The following is a 15,000-nucleotide window of genomic DNA, read 5'->3' on the forward strand; positions in this document are numbered from 1 at the left end:
TCAACCATCATGTTAATCGATTTATTCTCTAATTCTGAATTCCAGTTAACGTTTGCAATCTCCTTGTTCACTGCGTTCCAATCGACTTTAGAGTGGAAGAAGTTTAATGCTGCAAAAGACTCAAGTTTTCTGGTATTATTTGCCTTCCCTATATCACTCAGCATCGTCTCCACTATCACTAATCTATGGTCTGATAGTATAGTGTCTTCAATGTCAACCGTATTTACCAATTCTTCATTATTAGTAAATACCAGGTCCAGTATGTTCTCTCCTCTTGTAGGTTCGTTTATTAGTTGTTTCAGTAAAAATTCGTTTGCCAAGTTCACCAACGTTGTAGAGTGTAGTCTGTCCACTGCTATTCCCCCATACATTGTCTTGGTGTCCCATTCTATAATTGGCAGGTTGAAGTCCCCGTTTATAATTATTGTTGGCTCTGGCGGTCCCAATCTCCGTATCTCCTCCGTTATACAATTATTAAAATTTAGAAAACTCTGTTGTGAACATCCTGGCGGTCTGTATACAGTGATTATGATAGTCTTCAGTCGCTCTATATAGCACTACGTATTCTGTTTCACCATCAGAACCAGCTACTAACATTTTTGTATGCCGGGACCAATCATCCCTCACATAAACTATTACTCCACCTTTTTTCCTTCCTGCTAGGCGGTCTCCTCGAAACTGTTGGAAACCACTAATTTTTATTTCCCCATCTTTTATATCTTGCCGTAAGTGTGATTCGGTAAAACACATTAATATTGCGTTACATGTCCTAGCTATTTCACTCAGCATATTTCTTTTATAATGTTTTTTCCTGGGAAATATACCCTCAATGTTGCAGCATATTATTGCTGATCTATTGAGTAGTGGTGTGCTTGACTGGTAATCTGGGGGTGAGCAATCTTGCAAATTTGGTTGATATGTAGGACTTATTACCTGTAGGCTTGGCTCAAATCTTAGTTTTTTGGATATATATCCTCTTCACGTGTCATTGTGCGTCGGATAACTCGATTTTTGGCTTCTAAGAATGCTGGGCATTTTATATTAAATACTGAATGGGCTGTTTGTGGTCTATCGGCATCCGCACAGTGGCAACATTTCAAGTTATCTTCGTGGTGCAATCATTTGACCTGTGTTCTCCGGCACAAAATCCGCATCGAGGTTTCAGCTGGGTACACTTTTCAGCCTTATGGCCATACTGTGAACAATTACCACCTCAGTGCCCAGTAATGGTCATATGTATGACATCGTGACATATGCAGATAGATATATCCTCCATTTTTCATGACGGCATTTCTGATTCTTGGTGACACTCCTAGTATGACAGTTTTGAACCCTGGTGCACTTGGTTTACTGGTCAGAACTTTTATTTCATTCTCTTCATCTATGAGTTCAGTAATATTTGTGTTCTTATCCAATATTATTTGGTTTAAATCTGAATCCACAATTGAGTCTGGTACGTATGTCACGGCTAACTTAGGCCTCAATTTCTTTTGATGGGCGAGCTCATACTGGTTCGAGTTGGGCGTTTTTCCCAGGGCTTCTACGGCTTGGGTGGTTATGGCACTGTTTGGGAATACTAGCTTCACCGTGTCTTCTGTCACGTTTCTCATTGATACAGTAGGGACAGACTTCAGAGCTGTTACAATCTGATCGTTATCTTCTTTTGTTACTGTAGAGCCACTTTTGCGTTTTATAAAAACAGCCTGTTGATTTGCTTCTACCATTCCTCTCGTTTTCTTATTTTCTGCCAGCTGTTGGCTATCCTTGGTTGACTGTAATACATGAGAAAATAATTTCTGCTTACCATCGGTTGTCACTTTTTGTGTGAGACTGTGCATTTCTGCACGCAGCTCTGCAATGCTGTTTTCCAGTCTGCTAATTGGTTCACACACACACACACACACACACACACAGACACATGGATGGGAGGGATTGACATAGAGGGGAGAGGGAGGTGGGCATGAACAAGCTGTAACTTATATATATTTTTCTCTCTCTCTCTCTCTCTCTCTCTCTCTCTCTCTCTCTCTCTCTCTCTCTCTCTCTCTCTCTCTCTCTCTCTCTCTCTCTCTCTCTCTCTCTCTCTCTCTCTCTCTCTCTCTCTCTCACACACACACACACACACACACACACACACACACACACACACATGGATGGGAGGGATTGACATAGAGGGGAGAGGGAGGTGGGCATGAACAAGCTGTAACTTATATTTTCTCTCTCTCTCTCTCTCTCTCTCTCTCTCTCTCTCTCTCTCTCTCTCTCTCTCTCTCTCTCTCTCTCTCTCTCTCTCTCTCTCTCTCTCTCTCTCTCTCTCTCACTCACACACACACACACACACACACACACACACACACACACACACACACACACACACACACACATGGATGGGAGGGATTGACATAGAGGGGAGAGGGAGGTGGGCATGAACAAGCTGTAACTTATATATATTTTTCTCTCTCTCTCTCTCTCTCTCTCTCTCTCTCTCTCTCTCTCTCTCTCTCTCTCTCTCTCTCTCTCTCTCTCTCTCTCTCTCTCTCTCTCTCTCTCTCTCTCTCTCTCTAATGCCCAGAGTATTATGGCTAACAAGGATGAGATAGACCTTCTGATCAAAGAGAGAAACAGTGATGTATTATGCGTAAGTGGAACGTGGTTATCACCTGAAACTCCTAACGAATATATTGATATTCCTAACTATAACATTTTTAGGTGTGGCAAGGGTAGGGGTGGAGGTGTTTGTATCTATATAAGAGATATTTACAAGGCTACTCCTGTACACTTTGACGTAGTAAGACCACAGGGTGTGGAAGGCGTGTGGGTGGCAGTTCAAAGCTGTGAGTTTCCTACAGTCATTATCGGGTGCCTTACCGACACCCCAAGTCACTTTCTTGTACATATGACTATATATCTGATGTTTTAAAATGTGTCATTTTAAAAGGTAAGGATTTTTATATTTTAGGGGATTTTAATGATGATTTTTTATTAAACAGCAGTAAGCTGAAACAAATTATTGCAAATGCAAAACTAACTCAAGTAATTACCAAACCCACGAGGATTACTTCCAGCTCTGCCACACTGTTAGACTTAATTGTAACCAACAAACCTCATTCTGTAATAGTTTCTAACACACTTCCGTGCCATGTGGCTGACCATGAACTGATCACTGTAACTATTAACTTACGAAAGGCCAAGCGACTGTAAAACTTTTCGTGAACTAAGAAGATATTTTTGTGTAACTTACTTTATCAGGAGAGTGCTAATTTAAACAGATGTTTGCCACTGACAATACCGAAACACAAGTTAACATATTCACTGAATGTTTCAACAAATGTCTTAATGTGTGTGCACCTTTAGTGAGTAGGGAAGTAAAGAGGCTCCATGGGTCACTCATGACTTACGAGCTAAGATGCTGGAGAGGAACACCACACACACACTCCTTAAGAATGACAGATATAACACAGCTCTCCAAGTGAAATATAAGGAACTAAAGAAACAAGTAAAGCAATTGATCAACAAATCCAAGTCTGAATATTACAATAAAAAACTCGAGGATGACAGAGGGAATAGTAGTGCTATATGGAACACGTTGAAACAACTCGTACCAAGTAACAAAAATAAAACCTGTCCACTTCTCTTAGAAGACGAAAAAACAATCAGTGATGAAATTAATAGATTTAATAGATATTTTGCAAATGTTGGGAAAGAAACTTTTGATAAATCACGTCAAAACTTATTAAATCATGACAATGAATCACAACTCAATGCATGTGACACCATAAACCCAACATGTGATATGTTCAGACCTCAACCAACTGATTCCCAGACTATTATACAAGTACTGAAACAACTGAAAAATTCTTCCGCACATGGCTCAGATGGCATTCAAACGCGCTTCTTAAAAGAATCTTTGCCAGTTATAATAACGTACTTAACATGCATTATAAATACCTCAATAACAACTGGAACATTCCCGTCACCATGGAAACACTCAATAGTCATCCCTATTTTTAAAGGCGGAGATACAAGCGACCCAAAAGACTATAGACCAATATCACTTCTGCCCATTGTCTCTAAAATCCTGGAGAAAGTTGTAACAGGTCAGCTAATCCAACATCTTGAAGGAAACCATCTCCTTAATAACACACAACACGGCTTTAGATCTGCACTGTCTACTGAAAGCGCTCTACTAACACTATCCAATAAACTTTATAAGAACATTGATAATGGTAACATATCCTTAGTTACTGTGTGCGATTTGTCAAAAGCATTTGACAGTGTCAATCATCAAATATTACTGAACAAGCTAAAGGAAATGAGAATAGATACATTTTGGTTTAGTGATTACCTTCGTGATAGAACTCAGTCTGTCCGTATCGACAAACATATTTCAGATAAATTAGGCGTCTCCTATGGAGTTCCTCAGGGATCAGTGCTCGGGCCTATCTTATTTTTAATGTACGTAAATGACCTCTCACAATACGTCTCCGATTGCCTCGTCATCCAGTACGCGGATGACACACAGTTCATACACACGGGAAACATAGACAGAGTTCAAGACCTAATTAGCAGAGGAGAGGAAACTTTATTAAAATCGACAAGATATTTCCAATTAAATGGCTTAATGTTAAACACAAAGAAAACCCAGTGCATGTTTATTGGAAGTCGGGGAATGACATCCCAGATCCCACAAAACATCCACCTACAGGTTGATGATAGTAACATCACCCAGCACCTCCCTCAAGAACTTGGGTGTATATTTTGACGCTCACATGACTTTTGATACGCACATAAACAAAATAAGTAGTAAGATTTTTAGTACCATTATGTACATAAATCGTATAAAAGAGAACTTTAGCAAAAAGACAAGAATTACTGCTGTACAATCACTTGTATTAAGCATAATTAATTATGGAATAAAAATATGGCCCACCGCTAATAAAACACACATGCAACAAATTCAAAAATTGCAAAACTATGCTGCAAAAGTTGCACTGGGTGGTGGCGCCAAACGTGACCATGTGACGCCATTCTTAAAGGAGCTCGGTTGGCTGAAGGTCAACAAAAAATACGAGTACGAACTAGACGTAATGACCTATAACATCATAAAGGGAACTAGGCGTAATGACCTATAACATCATAAAGGGAACTAGGCGTAATGACCTATAACATCATAAAGGGAACTAGACGTAATGACCTATAACATCATAAAGGGAACTAGGCGTAATGACCTATAACATCATAAAGGGAACTAGGCGTAATGACCTATAACATCATAAAGGGAACTAGGCGTAATGACCTATAACATCATAAAGGGAACTAGGCGTAATGACCTATAACATCATAAAGGGAACTAGGCGTAATGACCTATAACATCATAAAGGGAACTAGACGTAATGACCTATAACATCATAAAGGGAACTAGGCGTAATGACCTATAACATCATAAAGGGAACTAGACGTAACGACCTATAACATCATAAAGGGAACTAGGCGTAATGACCTATAACATCATAAAGGGAACTAGACGTAACGACCTATAACATCATAAAGGGAACTAGGCGTAATGACCTATAACATCATAAAGGGAAACGTACCGAGCTATTTGTTTTGTTTGCCATATGTGAGTGACATGAGCATTTCCTACCAGACACGTCCCCAAAGCACGCACCAGTACAGGGGCAAGATCCATGCTTGTGGCTGCACCAACACTCTGTAACAGCCTCCCTCTCTCGATAAGGAAGGCACAATCTTTACCATCTTTTAAGAAGCAATTGCACCAATATCTTTTTAGTGACCAGTTCAATATGTAGTCTTTTATCAATGTATTTTAATATATTCTATTTCCCTTTTAATTTTAATATTTTTATTGCACATCTATTTTAAAATTAGACTCCTTGCCGTAGATAAAGGCAGGACAGGATGTAGCTACTATGTACTTATATACTCATGTGCTTTATTGTAGAAATGTCAAGAATAACCATAATGGAAAATATGGAATAAACTTCTCAATTCTGAATCTTCTGAATCTCTCTCTCTCTCTCTCTCTCTCTCTCTCTCTCTCTCTCTCTCTCTCTCTCTCTCTCTCTCTCTCTCTCTCTCTCTCTCTCTAAAATATACTGATCTTTTTTTTCTCCTGTATTAATTCGCTGTCTTGAGGAGGAGGAGGAAGAAGAGGAGGAGGAGGAGGAGGAGGAGGAGGAGGAGGAGGAGGAAGAGAAGGAGAAGGAAGTAGAGAACCGAATGTGTATTTTAAATCTATTCCAGAGAGAGAGAGAGAGATTAGTTGCAGGTTCTTTTTTCCCCTTCAGTAAGATGTGTGTGTGTGTGTGTGTGTGTGTGTGTGTGTGTGTGTGTGTGTGTGTGTTTCAGAGAGAGAGAGAGAGAGATTCACCACTCATTCATATACTCATCTTTTTTTCTCTCTCTCTCTCTCTCTCTCTCTCTCTCTCTCTCTCTCTCTCTCTCTCTCTCTCTCTCTCTCTCTCTCTCTCTCTCTCTCTCTCTCTCTCTTTTCTCCATTTTCCTTCAATTGTCCTCTTTTTTTTTCCTTGATATTCCTTGTGTGTGTGTTTCTCTCTCTCTCTCTCTCTCTCTCTCTCTCTCTCTCTCTCTCTCTCTCTCTCTCTCTCTCTCTCTCTCTCTCTCTCTCTCTCTCTCTCTCTCTCTCTCTCTCTCTCTCTCTCTCTCTCTCTCTCTCTCTCTCTCTCTCTTTTCCTTCAATTTTCCTCTTTTGTCCTTCTTTTTCCTCCATATTCTTTTTATTTGCCTTTTGTTCTCCTCTCTTTTCCTTCTGTATTCCTCTCTTTTCCTTCTATACTTCCATATATCAAAGAATTTGTGATCAGATTATGTATCATCTATTTTGGGGGTTTAAATCATGGCACAAATTTGGCCCGTCGCTGCTACACGGTAAAGCCACAAATTTGGCCCGTCGCTGCTACACGGTAAAGCCACAAATTTGGCCCGTCGCTGCTACACGGTAAAGGCACAAATTTGGCCCGTTGCTGCTACACGGTTAATTAACGGCTGTGTCCCCCCAACATACCTTCTCCTCACCTCAGTCTTCCCCCTCAGGAGCGTGACACCAAGATGACCTACCAGAATGTGAGCATCGTGCTGTCGCCCACCATGCAGATTTCTCACCGGGTGCTCAATGTCTTCTTCCTCAACCGTGCCTACCTCTTTGGGGGAGTCGCCATCAAAAAGTGAGCCTTCGGGGACTTGGGGGAAGGGACACACCCACACACCCACACAGAAGCATTGAACTATGGAATAGACTGGAGGAGGAGGTGGTTTGTGCAAGAAACATTTTAAGGAAAAGTTGGATAAGCCTAGTGATTATTGGACAAAACTTTTGCAACCTCACAGAACACACCCTTGCAACAACACCCCTATACACCTCTCCTTCCGCCCCCCATAGGTACATTCCCCCCATTGGGTAGCAGCAGCAGTGGAGAGCGGAGTGTGGAGCAGCTGCAAAGTGTGGCAGAGATTGAGGTGGAAATGATGAAGCAGGAATATCTATTGGCACACCTCCATACTCAGGTGTGTGTGTGTGTGTGTGTATGTGTGTGTGTGTCCATAGATAGATAGATAATCTGTATATATTTATCTATGCTAAATGTAAGTCAAATGCTCTTTTATATTATTGTCTGTCAATTGATATTTATTTCTCTCAATATTTTAATTATGTATATATATATTTAATGACGAGATTTTCTATTCTCTTTTTTTCTATTACTCTCTCGGTCCCACATGTCCTCTGCGTGTATCGAAACACATGAGAAATTAATCACAACAAGGAGAGGGTATTCCCCGGCTGCCTGGGACTGAACCCGCGACCAGCGTGACGGGAGAGCCACTCCTTACCGAGTCGGCCAAAGAGGTACCCCCCTGGCTAAGTGGGTTATGGGAGGCTCGTTCATCAGGCATAGTCGCCGCACTACATATACATATATATATGGGGAGAGAGACAGATTTATTTATCTATTTATTTATTCTCAGGTAACCGCCGGGCAGGTGTCTCGGAGCAAGGAGGAGCAGCTTTGGGAGTCTACAGCGGCACCCTACTCAACCCACCACCACCACCACCACCACCCATAATGTGACAGTTATTAGCACGGAGGAAGTGCCGACTAGTGAGACTGGTTGTGTTTCCGACACTGTGCCACTGTTGACGAGTGCAGTGCCGTGAGTGCCAGTGTTAGTGTGGCACCTCAGACGGAGGGTGATTCGGCACTCCAGGGTGATGTCAGAGTGCCAAGTGACGAGCCCAAAACCGAGGAGGAGAAGGAGGAGGAGGAGGAGGAGGAGGAGGAGGAGGAGGAGGAGAGAGAAACACAGGAACAAATAGATGGAGAGAGGAGAGAAGAAGGAAAAAGGAGGAGAAGGAAGAGGAGGAGGAAAAATTCACCAACTTCACCACCAAAATTTCCACCAATGAAAGAGGACCCCAAGATACTGTCATACAAATAGTGCCACAGGGGACAGCGGGGGTGGCACAGGGGGCCTCGGGGGTGCCGCAGGGGAGGGGAGAGCTGCCCCCGCCCCTCGACTCGGAGCCTTGATGACACTAGGCCTAAGGGTGAGTGCAGTAGTAGTAGTAGTAGTAGTAGTAATGGTAGTTCTTGCTTAGAATATAAATTCATTGATCTCTCTCCATATTTATTTATTTATTTTATCTATTAACATATGCACTGTCTTCATCTGTCTATCTATTAATCTATCATTTATCTTTATTTATCTATTGTCATGGATGCTTGCTCCTAGGAGCTCCCACCAGGGGATGGCCACGGCAGAAGAGCTTCCAACCTTCTCTATCCAGACACTCCCTCCTTGCCTGCTCAAAGATCTTTCCCCCCTCTCCCTAACGTACTCTTGCACCCTATCCCTCCATTTCACTGGAGGTCCAACATTCCCTCCCTCTATCTCACTCACATACACCCTTCTGGTCATCCTACTCTCCTCCATTCGCTCCATGTAGCCAAACCACTTTAAAGTCTGTCGCTTCACTTCTGCCCTTCACCCCTGTGTTACATTCCAAAACACACTTTCATTACTCACTCCATCCATTCTACTCACACCACACGCACTCCTCAAATAACTCATTTCCACTGCCTGCACTCTAGACCTCTGACTTTCATTCCAGGCCCACGTTTCATATGTGAGGGTTAGTACTGTTATTGTATTTCTCAAATCCCTCCTTACTTCCATGCTCTCTCCTCATCTCTCTCTCCACCTCTCTCCTCATCTCTCTCTCCACCTCTCTCCTCATCTCTCTCTTCTCTTCCACCTCTCTCCTCATCTCTCTCTCCACCTGTGGTGAATTTAACCACCGACAGGCTCAGTGCAGGTTTGACCATAGGTTACGATGTGGTATGTGTCGTAAGCTTGGTCATAAGAGCCGTCTGTGCGATTACCATAACCAGTAGGAGTCCGACAAAGAAGAAAACGCCGGTAGTAATACAGTAAAAGGCCACAATAAAAACGATTATCTGACAATAGAACACATTAATGCACAGAGCCTTCTAGGAAACAAAGTGGAGGTTGAATTATTAGTGAAAGATAGACATATAGATGTCCTTTGTGTCAGTGAGACGTGGCTCCTTCATCGTACTCCAGACCAACTTATTTATCTTCCACAATATAAAGTTTACCGGTATGACACTGGACGGGGTGGTGGAGTTTGTATTTATGTTAAGGATTACCTGAGTGTTACTTTCCCCAAAAACTTACTCACCAATGCCCATAAACTTACTCACCTGAGCCCATGAACTTACTCACCTGCCCCCAAAACTTACTCACCAATGCCCAAAACTTACTTGTGCCCATAAACTTACTCACCAATCCCCATACACTTACTCACCTTGCCCCCAAAACTTACTCACCAATGCCCATAAACTTACTCACCTGAGCCCATGAACTTACTCACCTGCCCCCAAAACCTACTCACCAATGCCCATAACTTACTTGTGCCCTTAAACTTATTTACCAATGCCCAAAAACTTATTCACCTGAGCCCATGAACTTACTCACCTGCCCCCAAAACTTACTCACCAATGCCCATAACTTACTTGTGCCCATAAACTTACTCACCAATCCCCATACACTTACTCACTACCAGGGCTGCACATTTGAATCTTACCAGGGCACACACTAAGAATTATTTGTCCTGGTATAGTGTGGCTAGTTCTTATGGTTCCGTGGTGTAGTGGTTAGCATGCCTACCTATGAATCTGCCAGCCAGGGTTGGAATCCCCATCCCTGGACAGTCATTTAATTGTTGCCCACTTATGAATTTTCCCCAAAAACATTTGAGTAAGAATTAATTTTGTCATAGGTATGTAGGTGAGTAAGGTTAGGTTATGTTCATCCTTCCTTTCAGGCGGGCTGGATGTACCTATTGTTAGACCTTGCTGTATAGATTTCTCTCTCTCTCTCTCTCTCTCTCTCTCTCTCTCTCTCTCTCTCTCTCTCTCTCTCTCTCTCTCTCTCTCTCTCTCTCTCTCTCTCTCTCTCTCTCTCTCTCTCTCTCTCTCTCTCTCTCTCTCTCTCTCTCTCTCTCTCTCTCAAACTTACTCACCTTGCCCCCAAAACTTACTCACCTATATCCATAACTTACTCACTTGTGCCCATAAACTTACTCACCAATGCCCATAAACTTACTCACCTGAGCCCATGAACTTACTCACCTGCCCCCAAAACTTACTCACCAATGCCCATAAACTTACTCACCTTGCCCCCAAAACTTACTCACCAATGCCCATGAACTTACTCACCTGCCCCCAAAACTGACTCACCAATGCCCATAACTTACTGGTGCCCATAAACTTACTTACCAATGCCCATAAACTTATTCACCTGAGCCCATGTAATTACTCACCTGCCCCCAAAACTTACTCACCAATGCCCATAACTTACTTGTGCCCATAAACTTACTCACCAATCACCATACACTTACTCACTACCAGGGCTGCACATTTGAATCTTACCAGGGCACACACTAAGAATTATTTGTCCTGGTATAGTGTGGCTAATTCTTATGGCTCCATGGTGTAGTGGTTAGCATGCCTACCTTTGAATCTGCCAGCCAGGGTTGGAATCCCCATCCCTGGACAGTCATTTAATTGTTGCCCACTTATGAATTTTCCCCAAAAACATTTGAGCAAGAATTAATTTTGTCATAGGTATATAGGTGAGTAAGGTTAGGTTATGTTCATCCTTCCTTTCAGGCGGGTTGGATGTACCTATTGTTAGACCTTGCTGTATAGATCTCTCTCTCTCTCTCTCTCTCTCTCTCTCTCTCTCTCTCTCTCTCTCTCTCTCTCTCTCTCTCTCTCTCTCTCTCTCTCTCTCTCTCTCTCTCTCTCTCTCTCTCTCTCCCATAACTTACTCATTTGTGCAAACAAACTTACTCACCTTGCCCCCAAAACTTACTCACCAATGCCCATAACTTACTTGTGCCCATAAACTTACTTACCAATGCCCATAAACTTATTCACCTGAGCCCATGAAATTACTCACCTGCCCCCAAAACTTACTCACCAATTCCCATAACTTACTTGTGCCCATAAACTTACTCACCAATCCCCATACAATTACTCAATACCAGGGCTGCACATTTGAATCTTACCAGGGCACACACTAAGAATTATTTGTCCTGGTATAGTGCGCCTAATTCTTATGGCTCCATGGTGCAGTGGTTAGCATGCCTACCTTTGAATCTGCCAGCCAGGGTTGGAATCATCATCCCTGGACAGTCATTTAATTGTTGCCCACTTATGAATTTTCCCCAAAAACATTTGAGCAAGAATTAATTTTGTCATAGGTATGTAGGTGAGTAAGGTTAGGTTATGTTCATCCTTCCTTTCAGGCAGGCTGGATGTACCTATTGTTAGACCTTGCTGTATAGATCTCTCTCTCTCTCTCTCTCTCTCTCTCTCTCTCTCTCTCTCTCTCTCTCTCTCTCTCTCTCTCTCTCTCTCTCTCTCTCTCTCTCTCTCTCTCTCTCTCTCTCTCTCTCTCTCCCATAACTTACTCATTTGTGCAAACAAACTTACTCACCTATGCCCCCATAAACTTTCTCACCAATGCCCATAAACTTTCTCAACTGAGCACATGAACTTACTCACCTGCCCCAAAAACTTACTCAACAATGCCCATAAACTTACTCACCTTGCCCCCAAAACTTACTCACTTATGCCCATAAACTTACTCACCTGAGCCCATGAACTTACTCACCTGCCCCCAAAACTTACTCACCAATGCCCATAACTTACTTGTGCCCATAAACTTACTTACCAATGCCCATAAACTTATTCACCTGAGCCCATGAAATTACTCACCTGCCCCCAAAACTTACTCACCAATGCCCATAACTTACTTGTGCCCATAAACTTACTCACCAATCACCATACACTTACTCACTACCAGGGCTGCACATTTGAATCTTTCCAGGGCACACACTAAGAATTATTTGTCCTGGTATAGTGTGGCTAATTCTTATGGCTCCATGGTGTAGTGGTTAGCATGCCTACCTTTGAATCTGCCAGCCAGGGTTGGAATCATCATCCCTGGACAGTCATTTAATTGTTGCCCACTTATGAATTTTCCCCAAAAACATTTGAGCAAAAATTAATTTTGTCATAGGTATGTAAGTGAGTAAGGTTAGGTTATGTTCATCCTTCCTTTCAGGCGGGTTGGATGTACCTATTGTTAGACCTTGCTGTATAGATCTCTCTCTCTCTCTCTCTCTCTCTCTCTCTCTCTCTCTCTCTCTCTCTCTCTCTCTCTCTCTCTCTCTCTCTCTCTCTCTCTCTCTCTCTCTCTCTCTCTCTCTCTCTCTCTCTCTCTCTCTCTCTCTCTCTCCCATAACTTACTCATTTGTGCAAACAAACTTACTCACCTTCCCCCAAAACTTACTCACCAATGCCCATAACTTACTTGTGCCCATAAACTTACTTACCAATGCCCATAAACTTATTCACCTGAGCCCATGAAATTACTCACCTGTCCCCAAAACTTACTCACCAATGCCCATAACTTACTTGTGCCCATAAACTTACTCACCAATCACCATACACTTACTCACTACCAGGGCTGCACATTTGAATCTTACCAGGGCACACACTAAGAATTATTTGTCCTGGTATAGTGTGGCTAGTTCTTATGGTTCCGTGGTGTAGTGGTTAGCATGCCTACCTATGAATCTGCCAGCCAGGTTGGAATCCCCATCCCTGGACAGTCATTTAATTGTTGCCCACTTATGAATTTTCCCAAAAACATTTGAGTAAGAATTAATTTTGTCATAGGTATGTAGGTGAGTAAGGTTAGGTTATGTTCATCCTTCCTTTCAGGCGGGCTGGATGTACCTATTGTTAGACCTTGCTGTATAGATCTCTCTCTCTCTCTCTCTCTCTCTCTCTCTCTCTCTCTCTCTCTCTCTCTCTCTCTCTCTCTCTCTCTCTCTCTCTCTCTCTCTCTCTCTCTCTCTCTCTCTCTCTCTCTCTCTCTCTCTCTCTCTCTCTCTCTCTCTCTCTCTCTCTCTCTCTCTCTCTCTCTCTCTCTCTCCATTTGTGCAAACAAACTTACTCACCTTGCCCCCAAAACTTACTCACTTGTGCCCATAAACTTACTCACCAATGCCCATAAACTTACTCACCTGAGCCCATGAACTTACTCACCTGCCCCCAAAACTTACTCAACAATGCCCATAAACTTACTCACCTTGCCCCCAAAACTTACTCACTTATGCCCATAAACTTACTCACCTGAGCCCATGAACTTACTAACAGGCCCCCAAAACTTACCCACCCACCAATGCCCATAAACTTACTTACCAATGCCCATAAACTTATTCACCTGAGCCCATGAAATTACTCACCTGCCCCCAAAACTTACTCACCAATGCCCATAACTTACTTGTGCCCATAAACTTACTCACCAATCACCATACACTTACTCACTACCAGGGCTGCACATTTGAATCTTACCAGGGCACACACTAAGAATTATTTGTCCTGGTATAGTGTGGCTAATTCTTAGGGCTCCATGGTGCAGTGGTTAGCATGCCTACCTTTGAATCTGCCAGCCAGGGTTGGAATCATCATCCCTGGACAGTCATTTAATTGTTGCCCACTTATGAATTTTCCCCAAAAACATTTGAGCAAAAATTAATTTTGTCATAGGTATGTAGGTGAGTAAGGTTAGGTTATGTTCATCCTTCCTTTCAGGCGGGTTGGATGTACCTATTGTTAGACCTTGCTGTATAGATCTCTCTCTCTCTCTCTCTCTCTCTCTCTCTCTCTCTCTCTCTCTCTATATCTCTCTATCTCTATCTCTCTCTCTCTCTCTCTCTCTCTCTCTCTCTCTCTCTCTCTCTCTCTCTCTCTCTCTCTCTCTCTCTCTCTCTCTCTCTCTCTCTCTCTCTCTCTCTCTCTCTCTCTCATAACTTACTCATTTCTGCAAACAAACTTACTCACCTTGCCCCCAAAACTTACTCACCAATGCCCATAACTTACTTGTGCCCATAAACTTACTTACCAATGCCCATTAACTTATTCACCTGAGCCCATGAAATTACTCACCTGCCCCCAAAACTTACTCACCAATGCCCATAAACTTACCCACCAATCCCCATACACTTACTCACTACCAGGGCTGCACATTTGAATCTTACCAGGGCACACACTAAGAATTATTTGTCCTGGTATAGTGTGGCGAATTCTTAGGGCTCCATGGTGTAGTGGTTAGCATGCCTACCTATGAATCTGCCAGCCAGGGTTGGAATCCCCATCCCTGGACAGTCATTTAATTGTTGCCCACTTATGAATTTTCCCCAAAAACATTTGAGCAAGAATTAATTTTGTCATAGGTGTGTAGGTGAGTAAGGTTAGGTTATGTTAATCCTTCCTTTCAGGCGGGTTGGATGTACCTATTGTTAGACCTTGCTGTATAGATCTCTCTCTCTCTCTCTCTCTCTCTCTCTCTCTCTCTCTCTCT

General features: G+C 42.6%; 1 protein-coding gene and 1 long non-coding RNA gene across 27 annotated transcripts in view; one reads left to right on the forward strand and one right to left on the reverse strand.

Annotated features, from left to right (window-relative positions):
- The window catches only part of LOC126990219 (ralA-binding protein 1-like), a 195,232-nt gene that overhangs the window by 77,631 nt on the left and 102,601 nt on the right, over positions 1-15,000 (forward strand). For 3 of the 25 annotated variants that reach the window (XM_050848770.1, XM_050848769.1, XM_050848771.1), the window contains 3 exons: positions 7,075-7,205; positions 7,421-7,545; positions 8,005-8,584. The exons of 19 other annotated variants lie outside the window; for them this stretch is intronic. The gene's annotated coding sequence lies outside the window, so the exon portion shown is untranslated. Of the gene's footprint in view, positions 1-7,074; positions 7,206-7,420; positions 7,546-7,578; positions 7,886-8,004; positions 8,585-15,000 lie in introns of those variants that run through there. 3 more of the 25 variants (XM_050848772.1, XM_050848773.1, XM_050848774.1) reach the window with 3 other exon arrangements.
- Positions 10,576-15,000, reverse strand: part of LOC126990221 (uncharacterized) — a 10,456-nt gene continuing 6,031 nt past the window's right edge. The window contains exons 2-3 of one of the 2 annotated variants that reach the window (XR_007744125.1): positions 12,175-12,322; positions 10,576-10,734 (exon numbers count right to left, since the gene is read on the reverse strand). This is a non-coding gene — a long non-coding RNA (uncharacterized LOC126990221). Of the gene's footprint in view, positions 11,075-12,174; positions 12,323-15,000 lie in introns of both variants that reach the window. The other variant, XR_007744124.1, reaches the window with a different exon arrangement.

The sequence above is a fragment of the Eriocheir sinensis genome, unplaced genomic scaffold, assembly GCF_024679095.1.
Source record: "Eriocheir sinensis breed Jianghai 21 unplaced genomic scaffold, ASM2467909v1 Scaffold15, whole genome shotgun sequence".
In the NCBI taxonomy this organism is placed as follows: Eukaryota; Metazoa; Arthropoda; class Malacostraca; order Decapoda; family Varunidae; genus Eriocheir; species Eriocheir sinensis.